This window comes from Apis cerana, linkage group LG10 (assembly GCF_029169275.1).
Source record: "Apis cerana isolate GH-2021 linkage group LG10, AcerK_1.0, whole genome shotgun sequence".
Taxonomy (NCBI): domain Eukaryota; kingdom Metazoa; phylum Arthropoda; class Insecta; order Hymenoptera; family Apidae; genus Apis; species Apis cerana.
The window spans coordinates 9,715,181-9,728,374 of record NC_083861.1 but is presented as its reverse complement, the minus strand read 5'-3'; the positions used below and the strand labels follow the sequence as shown (position 1 = coordinate 9,728,374).

The 13,194-nt window shown below is 47.3% G+C and overlaps 1 long non-coding RNA gene across 1 annotated transcript in view; it reads left to right on the top strand.

Annotated features, from left to right (window-relative positions):
* The window catches only part of LOC133666767 (uncharacterized), a 113,613-nt gene extending 100,419 nt beyond the window's left edge, over nt 1-13,194 (top strand). Inside the window, exon 2 of the long non-coding RNA XR_009831370.1 lies at nt 1-13,194. This exon is cut by the window's left edge and continues 16,653 nt beyond it. This is a non-coding gene — a long non-coding RNA (uncharacterized LOC133666767).

Sequence of the window (13,194 nt, the reverse complement as noted above, 5' to 3'; positions counted from 1 at the left end):
TGTGTAATCGAAGGAATTGTAGAACACTTTTCTCATGCAAATACGCTCCCGAATACGCAGACCCGTAGAAGGGACAACGAACTTCTTTCGCTCTGCTTAAAACTTCGAACTTGGGTCCTTTTAAATTTAAATGCTCTCCCCTGGCACGGTCGAGCAGCCGTCGCGCGTTCTTCTTCTTCTTTCCTCGCGTCGATGTCACGAAGATGGTAAAAAAAAAAAAAAAGAGAGAAGAAAAAAACGCCAAAGAACACGAACCGTACGATAATCATCATTTCGGAATAAAAAAAAAAAGAAAGAAAGGAGAAACCGCTCTCTCTCTCTCTCTCTCTCTCTTTCTTTTTACAAGTCGAATAATATTCACATTGTACGCGTTCACGCGGAATTGTATCGCGATTATCTTAACATTCGTTGCGAGAAGAAGAGATAAGATTTTCAGGGGAGATGGTAAAAAAAAAAAAAAGAAAAAAATGCTCGACGAGAGCTCGATTCGAAGGAGAAAAATTTTCGAGAAATTTTTTCGAGAGACGACTTTTTTTTTGCCGACGATCGTCGTTTTCCTGGGAATTTTAACAATGTACATAAAAGATCGCGCCCGTATTCACGGGTTGGTAATTATTGAAACGAATAAAATTTTCACTCTGTACGTAATAATAAGCGGACACGCGAATATAACCATAATAATTGCGAAAACGTGCCCCCGAATCGTCGTAATACAAACGTATCAAAAATTATTATTTGCCGCTCGATGTCCAATGACCAGAAAAATATTTGCCTAAAGCGCGTATACCGTTGGATACGGACCGCATTTGAAATTCGAATTATTATAATTACGGTGTGTGCGATTAAAAATGAGAAAGCTGGAGAGAGGAGGATAAAGGGATGCGTAACCTCCGCTTCGTTCGATGATATAATTATAAAGAGTTACATGGTAGAATGCGTCTACGAGCTGCGCTTATTAAACCAAAAATTTCATGCGCATTAAATTAAGAATAGATTGTATGCATTATCGTGTATATCCCACAGATATTTTTCCCTGGTGAATAAAAAATGCAAAAAAAAAAAAAGAAAGAGAAAAAAAATAAAAAAAGAAAAAAAAGAAGAAAAGAAAGATAATGAATGAACGAAAAACTTGAATTGCCTTACGCACGCGTAGTTTCGCTCGCGTAGCGTGCGTGAAATTGTATTTTTTTTTTTTTCTTTTCCTTTCTTTTTTTTTTTTTTTCTTTTTACCTTTTTCGAGCCACCGCTAACGATTCCGATATTGACACGGGACATAGGTTTTAAAACGAGGAAGATCCTCCCTCCCTCTTTTGTTTCTTTTATTTTTTATCTATTGTTTTTTCTTTTTTCTTTTTCCCTCCTCTCTTTTAATAGGGCGACAAGCGCGTTAATACACGTATACGCGCACACGCGTGTATTTATAATTCGACGGAAGAAAGAGAGGATGAAATAGGAAGGAAAAGCTCGTGGCGTCCGCGTGAATGTGCATCGTGGTTGCCGTGTCGTTGTCGAGAGAGAACGAGAGTGACAAGGTAGAAGAGAAGAGTTATTAAAATGTAAATATGAATCGACAATCTGTAACCCAGCGCGTCGCGTTAAGCACGTGTGGCGCTGCCGTGTAGATAAACGTGCCTCGAATATTCGCGAAAGCGCGATGACGTTCGTAAATGGGCTCGGTGGAAAACTTATTTCAACCAACTTTTTTATCGCCAACAATTCTATCCAACCGCATGGAACGTCAACTTTTCACGCTCGATTTAACTTCTCGACTCGAAAAGCCTCCGTTTTTCTGCGCCAAAACGGATATTGATAAATAACGCCACCAATTTTTATCTCGTTAACGCGATAATAAACGCCTAGGCGTCGTGTATTTTTTTTTTTTTTTTTTTTTATAGAACGCCCTAGCGTCGTCCCTCGATCGTCCATTCAGGGAGGTCGCGAATAAACAACGCTTGATTAATCGCGTCGCGATTTCCCGTAATTTCGACTCGCTCTTATATATTTTTCATTTCTCGACGGGGATAGATCCGAGCATATCGGACCATATTATACGAATCTGGTGGAAATAAAAATTCCTCGCCGTTCTGCTTCTGTTTTTTTTACTGGTGCCAGCCATAAATTTTTCTTCTCACCCCCCTCGAAACGCTTTCCTCCTGATCTCTCTTTTTCTCTCCGTGTCGACTGGCTTCACAAATTTATGGACTTATAGATTCTTTCTCCTTCCTTCCTTTCTTTCTCCATCCCGTGGATTTAGCGGAGCTAGGTAGGAATCTCGAAACCTTTTCTCCCACGTCTCTCCTACGATTCCCTTCGAGTCTATTCTATATACCCAACCGTTATATCAAATAACGAATGATCGCAATAATCATTCGCGATCGATATACATTATCGTCGTTATCGTATCGTTAATTCCATCCTCATTACAGCGAGTAATAGTAATTGCACTCGGCTGGAAGGGGGGCGATCCCATCCTCCCACGGAGAGGAGATATTTTTTTTCTTTTTTGCCAAGGCAACGAGGTATAGTTGGGGCGTGCAATTATATCCAGGAGGATAGTATCCGCCGGTTGGAAACATCGAAAGCGAAATCCCATGGGATGACAGTAACCACAGGCGGTTCCTTTCCATGGCCGGTGGAATCTCATTCTTCGTCCCCTTTTGCTGCCAGCATCCCCGGCCACGACCGGAGGATCCCTACCTCCTCGATCTTTCTCTCTCTCTCTCTCTCTCTCTCTCCCTCTGTTCCTCCGCCTCTGCTCTCCCAGTTGATTGCTCTCTCGCGCCGCAACGGCGGCCGCGATAGCTCATAAATATTCAATGGCCACGCGGCCAAGATAAACTAATTAAAACTTAGATCTCGGTAGTCACTTTAGATTTTTACTTACACAAGAAGCATTTCAGCGGGGCCGGCCGACCGGCCTGCCTGCCTGCCCGCCTGCCGGCCGAGAAAAAAGTCTACACGGAGCAGGGGGAGGAGGAGGGGGAGGCAGGGGTGTCCCCCCGAAGCCGCGAATCCGATTCGACTGTTCGCGGCGACCGGCACGCCACAGGAAGCTCGCCAAGGAGGGGAGGAGGGTGAAGAACCTCTTGCAGGCAAAAGGACGCGCAAAGAAGAAAGCTTTACTCTGTACTTCTCATTAAGGAAACCACGCTTTCTTTTCCATCCATCCTCTCTCTCTCCCTCCCCCCTTGTAGCCCTTTACGTCTTTCGAAAGGGCGTTCATCCCCCTTTTACCGTGTCCTCCTCCTTCTCCTCGTCTTTCTTTTTCTCCAAGGCCTTAACGAGAGCCTCAGAGAAATACGATCGTCCAGATTCTAACACGTTTTTATTGCATCTTTTAAATTCGATCGGCGATTCGAAAAGAGTGGAAATAATTGGAGAGAGATGGCTCGTCCAGCTTCTCAAACTTGGGGAATCACGGGAGAACGAAACGATACGTGGAATCGTGTATCCGCTCGGGATTATCCACGGTTGGGCTTCGAGATAAAAATCTCTTACGCCTTGGAGCCGATTTCTTCCGTGGAATCGTTCGATGGGACGAAAAATCATTCCATCGGTTTTCCGTGGGAGAATATTATCGCGAGAAAGAAAAGAAAACTCTCTCTCCCTCTCTCCCCGATCTATGATGCGAAGAACGAGGGCGAAGAACGTTTGTCGTCACGCTCGTCACTTGCAATGTCGTTCACGATCGATCGAAGAGAGATCCGTGAATAATCGGCCGGATCCATTATCGCGCGTTTTTTTCCTTCAACGTCTCCGTCGCTAACGAAATGATTTATTAACAACTTCGGGGGAGGGGAGGAGGCAGCGATCTCGATCAGAGTTTCACCCCGCAATTTTTCGATTCGAGCGGATTAAACAAAGCGCGAATCTTCCTTCTTCCGCTCTTTCTCGCCCTTCGTCTTATCCATGGGAAGGAAAATCGAGTTTAAGAGAAGGTTGGCGGTTCCTTCGTTCGAGGAAAATAGGATGCTCGTCACCCCCCTCCGATGATGATGAAGATGCGGGCAGAGATCGGTCGATCCTTCGTTAGAAATTCCGCGCAATCATATTCGAGCAAATAATTCGTTAGGCCCTCGTTCCACGGCCTGTTCGTTAGTATAATTAAAATAAATTCAAATGACTCTCTTGTGTCCCCCGTCTTTGGTCTCGCAGGCATTCTCCTTCTTCTTCTGCTCTCCCTCCCGCCCCTCTCCCCCTTCTTTCTTCAGCTTGTTCTTCTTAAATCCGTTGATTAGTGCAAAAATCCGCTTACAAATTAAGCGGAGCCTCGTGGCTGTGCCTCCAAACTCCCTCGAGGACTCTCCTCGGGAAGGACGCAGGAGGAATCTCCGAACTCCCTCCGGAGGAACGGAGAGAAAGAGAGAGAGAAAGAGGAGGATGGAAGGGAAAGAAGGCTGAAAGAAGGGTGAGTACTTTAATATCTTAAGTAAACCTGGCGCGGGATAAAGAAGAGGGAAAAAAAAAAATAACTCCTGCCGAGACGAGAACTGTGGAAAGGAAGCGGGGCGGTACGCGAAAACATGCGCGACGAATTAAAATACGAATCGAGGGAGAGAGGAGGAATCTGGATGTCGGAGTTTCAGCGCGGAAAATATTTGCTTTTTCGTTTCCTTCCAGCTCGGGTTGGAGAAGCTAAAAAAAAAAAAAGTAGCGAAAGATTAATGCTACAAATTTGGAAATCTTCTCGAACGAGTGGTTGGCGAGACAAGTGTAACAAATTTACACTCACTCTTACCCCTCCCCCTCGCGATTCGAGAAAGAATATATTCGGGAACGCGGTGAAACGTGTCGAAATTCGACAGATCTACCCCCTTAAGAGGGCATCGTTAGGGTTGTTCCGATTCCCGTGACTCATCCGCGTAGGACTCGATATATCGGGCGAGAGAGAGAGAGAGAGACCTCGCACACGCGTCCGATTTCACCATAAAACGTGCACGCTCCTCCGATCCCGGTGTGTTTGAATGTGGGCGGGGTGGGTTGCCATTTGCAATGCAAACGATAACACAGCGTATCGCACGAAAACGCGCACACAGGCACACAGAGGTTCCCGCAAACGGAACGGGGTACCGAAGAGAGAGAGAGAGAGGAAAGGACACGGAAAGAATCGAAAGAGAATCGTTTGCCGAGATTCCGCGCCGCCGATCACCTCTTTCTCGCTACGTTTCCGCGGAATCATATTCCCCAAAACGTGTACAAAACAAAGTGCTGCACTACTACGCCACTGCTACGGAACGAGGCTACGAATGATCGTGCAGAAATTGGAATTTTCTCCGTCGGACTTTATCGGGAAATAAATAGAACAAAAATTTTTCTCTGGAAGAAATTTTATCGTTAGGAGAAAGAAAATTGCAACGAGCCAAGCAAAAAAAAAAAAAGAAAGAAAGAAAACCTCTGCCAACGGCAACGGGTTCCCATATAATCCGTTTCGGTTAGTTTCACGCGAAGAGCGAGAAGTTTCTCGCCCATCGATCAGCGGAACGAGGTGGAAGCTCTTTTTTTTTCCGGCACGTAGCTCATTTCATTTACTCGAGGAGCACAGAAGTATACACAAATATACATATATATACATATACACATATATATACATATATATATATATAGAGAGAGAGAGAGAGGGGGAGGGAGAAAACGGTATCGAGCCGGCAATCTCTGCGAAGTCGGCGGCCACGCGAAGAGGGAACCCCGTTGGTTGGCGAGCTTACGCAACGCGAGGGGGCGGCAGGCAAGTGGTAGCTGGAGGAGGAGGGGGAGGCCACCGAATGCCGTTCCATGGCACGCGGAACACGGAATATCCGTTTTAGAAATGAGCTTACTTTAAGGCCGTCCAACGACCCGCCTTCCTGCGGGATCCCTCCGCGCGATGGAGATCGGTAATTAATCATTTAGGAAGCTGGCCTGGCCTCTCGGTCGCGCGGCCGAGGGGTGAGGCCGCTGCCTTCGGAGGCAGGGGTTAAACGGAATAAAAGGCAAGCTCGTGTGTACACGACCGGCACGGCCGAGGAAACGCCAAATGGCCAGCGCCGACTGAGATTGGCTTCGGCCACGAACGCCGCCGTTCCGGCTTACGTAGAACTGGGGCTTCCTTTACATACGTACCACCTACCCCACTGGCGTAGAAGCGGCTCCCTCGCGCGCGCGCCCATACACGCAAATCCTTTCCAAATCTCTCGTTTTCCTACATTTCTCGAAAAAGTTCGAGAAAGAAGGGGAAACCGTGCGATAGAAAATTTACGGGTTGAATTCACGACCGAGATGGAAAGAGAGGTATGTGAAGGTTATTCGCGAGGAAGGGGGAGGAAAGGTGGGAGGAGGGGGAGAGTTGGAGTAATTTGTTGGCGCGGTTATATCGGTACGATTAAAATAGCCGCGATGCGGGTTAAAGGGAAGAAGGGGGTTAATATCGGGGTCCTACGACATTGCACCCTCTCGTGCGTAGGACGAAAGTACGTCCCCGCTAACTACTCCGTACGAGTGTAAGTACGTAAACCGTGTATCCTACGTATGTTCCAGTCGTTATCGCAATCTCGACCCCGTTTGATATAACAGTCACTGTGACGACTATCGTCTTCCGACACGCGAGGCCGTTGCAGGGTTTTACACACCCTGCACGGACCTCTATGAAATTGTTACAATAGGTGGAGTAACTAACGGCGACGGCGATAACGGCGATCTAACGACCATCGTTTGATACCGCCCCGACTCGTGGAACGCCAAAAGGACAAAGGTTCTTTTCCCTCCCCCCTTTCTCAACCCCCTTTCCTTGTAAAAATAACAGGAAAATAGGAGAAACTCTTGCAATCCTTGCCGCCGGTTTATCGAGATTTAACGAAATCGTGAAAAATCGGTCGAGGCGATGGCCGAAAACGCGGTTTTTCATTCACGCGCGAAGATGCTCGCGATAGTAACTCGCTCGCTAAATCGATTGAAAGTACAATGGCGGAGATAATTAAGCGGGCGGCGAAGATAATTAACCGCCATTCTTTATAAATTATTATATTCTCGCGGAGAGAACGGTAACGAAACATTTATACACGAGATATTATAATTATCCGCTGTATCGGTGTATATACAACGTTATTTATCGAGCTCATAATTCGCGACCAGCATCCACGCCGAAAATTCGAAAATTTCCATTCCCTCCGCGCGGGATCGCGAAATCTCGCAACGGGGGAATAAAATTGCGACGGTCAAGTGTCGGACTCGGGCATCAATTAACAGGGGCAGAGATAGATAACAATTAGCCGGGGATAGGACAGACCCCATGGGGTCGGAGTCGGTTGATGCGAAGACGAAGAAGGGCGGAGATGCAAGACACTGGGAGGGGAGAGGAAGGTTGACACTACCGTGTCAAGATCCATAAACGCGGCTACAGTTCCAGAACTGTTAGAAGGTGCTAACGAGCGTTCCCTCGCTCGATTCGATCCTTCGAATCCCGAAGGCAATGTCCCAAGGGCCACCATTACCGTTGCCTTCGCTGTCCTCGCCATTATCCACCACACCCTCCCGGATCTCCATCGAGAACCACCTCGAATCACGGTCCTCCTCGTTAACCTCCTCGAAACGATCTCTTTCCAACCGTTTCTCCCCTTCTTGCCTTTGTTTTCCGCCTCCCGTCTCTCCTCCTCTTATCTCGTCAAATTTCCTCTCTCTCCTCTCCCTCTCCCTCTCCTCTCCTTCCTCTCCTTCCTAAGCTTTGGACCTTGGAGAAAAGAGGAAGAGTTAAAAAAAGGGAGAAGGAAGGAGTGACGATTAAGAATAGGAGAAAGGACAGGTTGAACGGTAAAACTGGTTCAACTATCTCTTAAGTATGTTTTTACAAATAGCAACGGAGTATTCCGACGAATGAAACCCGATCGAGTTTCCCGCTTGCAAAAACAAGCCGCTCGTGTTTTCGCGCAATGATCGGTCCACCGTGAATCGGAACCCACCGCGTACCTTCTGTTTTTGCACGTAGTGTGGAACAACAGTTTCCCCATTCCCCCCTCCCGCATAACTAAAACCGCAGTAGGGTATTATTTCGCGTGCTCGTGTAAAAATATACAATCGAGCGCGCTCGATCGAGCACGAAATGGAATGCCCGCCGCCGGAAACACCTTTCGGCACCACCCCCTCGCCAATTTTTCCACCTCGAGTCTCCTTCGAAAACGGGCATCTCTTCGACCCTGCTCTTTTTAAATCGATTAATTAACGATCGAGTTTCAAGAGGGCGAGGGAGAGGAGCAACAGGGTTTTTGATTCGCCGCGTTTTCCGCAGCGATAAAGTCTAAAAATAAAACGCGTGTTCCAGGAAACGAGACGTACGAGACGTTTCTCATTACGCTCGTTGTATTACGTTTCGCATTAGTTCCAGCCGGTCTAATTGCCGCTACGATGTACCAGCGATGATTACGTTCGCCGATAACGGATTTGATTATAACTGTTAATTCGTTGCGTACCACGATTACGTATCGAGATTATAACTAATTATTGACTTAAATAATACACGGGATATAGCCCGAGTTCCCTCGAGAGCCGAGTTCCCCCTCGACAATACTTCCAATTTCTCACGCGGATGCGTAGCACGCACCGTGAACGTTTCAATTAATCTGTTAAGTACGTTGAACCGTTTTTCTTTTTTTTCCTTTTTTTTTTTTAATCTTCTTTCCTTTCTCTCTTTCTTCCGTCGAGGCAAGAAGTACGGTCGTCTCTACGACAATTCTCCGAGTTTCGATTGAAGAAACGGAGAATCGCGATCCACGGGGCTACGATCGCGACAGGAGGATGGAGCGGAAAAAGGAAGAAACTCAAAAATCGAAGAAGAAGAAGAAGAAGAAGAAGAAGAACAAGGAGAAGAAGAAGTGAAACTGGAACGGGAACGGAAGCGGCGTCGTAAATCACCGACAGTGCGGAATAACTGGCAAAAGCGCGATAAATCAGGGATCCGAGGGCAACCGAATTAGGAAATTGGCTGCTTAAAAACCGCAATGACGTTAATCCCAGCGTGGCGGCAGCTAGAGAGATTCAGGCTACCACGTTCGCCACTCGCGCCATCGCAATCCGGAGGGGGAGGGGGGGGAGGGAGAAAATAAAACTGATCCGGCCAAGGAGCGGTTCCGTATCGCGGCTGTGCCGGGTGGAATAATGCGGAATAAAATCAACGTAACTCAATCGCGGTTGTCTTTCGAGATCAGCCTCCCCGTCTTGGCCGCTGATAAATGTTCGATACCGACTACCTGTACACGAACGCCCGTCCCTCTAATTCCCCGTCGACCTCGACGCTCTGTCGGAGCAAGGAAGCGATAAAGCTTCGGCGTCCAAAAAATCTTTCCCAGAAATTTATCACCGTTCGACGTCTCTGGCATGCGAGGCAACCGCGTTTCAGTCCCCTCCCCTCCTCTCTCTCTCTCTCTCTGTACTTCTGCATACCGTATTATGCGTTTCCGCGATCTCGCGGGGTACAGCCGTGAAATACGAGCAGAAAAATATCGTCGCGAAGATGAAGAATCTCTCCACCGTTGGTCGAAAACATTCTCTAAGGAACTCGAGGGAGGAAGGAAGAAAGGAGGGAAGGAAGGAAGGAAGAAACGATTCGCGTGTAATATCAACGCCATCAAAGCCGAGTCGGTTCAATTAATCGGGGGAGGGGGAGGGGACTGTTAATAGCGGATAATTATTGGGCAGATTTTCAGTCGAGGCGACAATGGGCCTGAATTAACGTGGAACCGCGCAACGACTTCCCTTCAGGAATATGGAACGGTCCGCTAATGAGTTTCGCCTCGCGGCGAACTCGGCCGAGCGCGTAGAAATCGCGTTACCGACCCGTGAGAGTGTATCGGCGAACGAGCATAAGCATAAGCGCGCGACGCGGGACATACATAGGATCGATGTGATCGATTACGACGGTGACGTTGGTCCGCGGGCGTAAATAGGAGGGCACGAATCGTGACCAGGACAAACGAACCGGGAACGGACGGACAGAGGCGACCGGGGCAGAGTTGACAAGCGCCAATAGACGGGCATTCCGCCTCAACGCATTAATCGAGTTATTAATTATGTAGTCTCATGCTAATTGTGCCTGTAATCTGCCCGCGATGGCCGTAAAATATCCATTCGATTTACGTTTCGATGGATTCGAGAGTTTGGGCGTAAATGATCCGTGCTTGTTTCAACCTGTTCCGATCACCCCTCCTCCTCCCCCCTCTACGCGATTCGAAACGCGTCATTGTGCTTCTTGCGCGACACGAACCGTATTTCCTCTCCTCGCCGATTAATAAACTGCTCTATTCTTCGATTGAATAATAATCCGATGGCCCATAATCGCGCTGGGGAAAAAAGAAACGTCATCTATTACCGCCCGATAATAAACTTCTCGTGGAAATTTTTTCAACGTGAACGAGAGGACGAGCTGGTTTGACCAGAAACGCGAGTTTAGCTCGTGGACGCGGAGGACGACCGATAAAGAGGCGAAATAGAGGAAGGTGAATGGTCGTCGCGAGGGCTCGTTGGAGAAATCCCGATGGCACCTGTCGTGTAATCAAGATGCGCGCAAGTATAGCCGTGGGTATAGAAATGAAACGTACGCTCGGTTTTCTGGGATGGGGTGCGTGCAAGAAGCCGCGCTACGGTTATTACACGCGTCACGCGGCACACCACGGTCACGCACCCTCCCCATTCCCGAGCTCCCTCCAACGGGGAAACGACGGGGTCTTATCGTCGCTCTTTATCTTGTCAACCGAAGGGGCAGCCCCATTACGCCACTTACGGGGCACCAAGTCGCGCGCTCACCTCCTTTCAGAAAAGAGGGCAGAGGGAACTGCTAAAACTTGAACAACCTCGACCGGAACTTGCACGCGAACCAAGATGTTGCCGCGACAAGAAAACGACACCACCTGCGATCCTACTCGGCGATAAATCGACTTACAAATATCGGCTGAACCGATACTTCTTCCAACCGTCCCCGATTTTCTGTTTCTATTAATCGAATTCGAATCGTCGTTCAATCGCGGATTACGACCTGGAGTGATTATAATTAATATCGTTCGATGTTAATCACAAAAAACTATCGCTGCGATAATTGATCCCGCATCATCGCCGTTGAAATGCTGGTTTGTTATTACGTAATGAACATATGATGGCGAACAATTTAAAATCTCCCTTTTATCGACCGATTTCTACGTTTCACTATCGGAGGATCGTCGTTACGTTATCGGTCATCGAGTAACGAACGGTATTAAATAATTACGCTTGACGTTTTTTTTTCCTTTTCTCTTTTTTTTTTTTTCTTTTTTAACAATCGATCGATAACGAGCTGGAATAATGAACGAGAATAAATTGCACGTTGTTACGACACGTTTAAGCATACCTAAATATTAATAACTAGGTTCGCTACGAGATATCGGCTTGATACAGAGCATGTATTTACGACGCGAGATAACACCTGCGCTATCGATACCAATCTATCGACATTCGTTCTTCCCTCTTTTTCCCGTACGGCATTTGCCGTTCACGTTCCTTTTAACGTAACAGAAATCAATTAGCATTACATTCCACTCGGTGCCGAACATCGAGTAACGTCGTGACATTTTTTAACGAATCTTCTCCAACCAACGAGCATCGCATAAATCGTGGAAACTATATCGTGGAACGAGAAACAATTCGACGTAGAAAGAACAGAGAAGAAAGAAGCAGCAAGAAGAAGCTCAAAATGACAGTATACGTATATATATATATATATATAACGAAAGAGCTGTAGCAAACGACCCCGAAGGTTGACTCGATCCAGACGGGAGGAAATTTCTCGAGCGTGGAAAAGAAGATGGTCGATCCATACGGAGGGAAACGTACGAAGTGGACGATATAGGTTATCCGATATATACGTAGGGCTTGATATAGCGTGCCAAAACCGCTCCGTCTTGAGGAGGCGGAACGAAGAGAAGAACCGCCGCCGTTATCAACTCGGGCCACGATTGGCCGAGCTCAGACGGTGCTCCCGGAGCGGCCAATGGCGTCCTGGTCTCCGCTTTTCAAGGATTCTCCCCCGAAATCCTGGGTGTGGGCGAAGCCAGGAGGATCGCGCGGGGGTGCATAGCGTAGCCTTTCCTCGGCGGATACGCGCACACATACGCCGCCGAAGGAGGCCGCTGCCCACTGGTCACCACCCGAGGGTTCGTTTCCACCGGGAAACCCCCCACATTTTCCTTCGCCTCTTTTTCTCCATCCCTCTGACTCTTCCCCTCTTCCCTCCCCCGCGACTACTCCATTCTTTCTTCCACCCGAACCCTCTTTCTTCCCTCGCCCCCTCGCCCCAACGACGAGCCCGATTCCTACAATAGCCCGCCTTTTTTTACTCGCTTTTTCTCCAATTCCCGAGATCTTTCTACTGTGCACAGCTCGCCACATCCACCGCGCCGCATCGCCTGTGGAAGCTGCTGCATCAGAATTGCCAACGATATACTTTACTTTATCTCGAGGAGATAGGGATAGGAGGGACGATAAGAGTCTTGAACCGTTATAATTGCAATCTATTTGTTCGTGAAACGTTTTTTTTTTCGCCCGAGATATCCAGTTTGAACTTCGTCGCTAACATTTCGAAACGGGAAAATGAGGTAAAAAAAAAAAAACGAGATATATGGATCGAGTCGGTTAAATCTGAATCTTCGATCGAGGTTGCTCAGGGGCGAAAAAGTTAAAATGTTAATAGGAACGATGGGTGTGCGTGGAATCTTAATTACTTCCTTTCGTCGCGTGTATAATATTTATTAGGAATGAATCGTGAAAGGAGGAAGATGTGTGTAAATAAATAAATAGGATAATCGTCATGGTTATTCTAGCTAATAAGATCTCTAAAGATTTCCTCTCGCTTTGCTTGTTCGTAACTATTTCTCTACTTGAGGAGAGAATTATGAAGAAGCTGCGAGTGACGTCGCAGCATGTCGGGGACGATATAAGAGCGCCTTTAAGATCCCTAGCCCCTGTCAGCTAGAGCTACTTGGTTTTTTCTTTTCCTTTTTTCTTTTCTCTCCCCTCCTCCCCGATCTGTTATCGTTGCCCGCTCGAACGAGTAGTATACCACAGTTTTATTATTATGCAGGCATAAAAATGTCGAACGTTCCGGACAAGATGGCGGTATCACGAATAATTCTATCGCGTCTCGATAACATCTCTTCTTCCCTGAAAAGATAAAAGAAAAAAGAGAAAAAAAAAGAAGAGCAA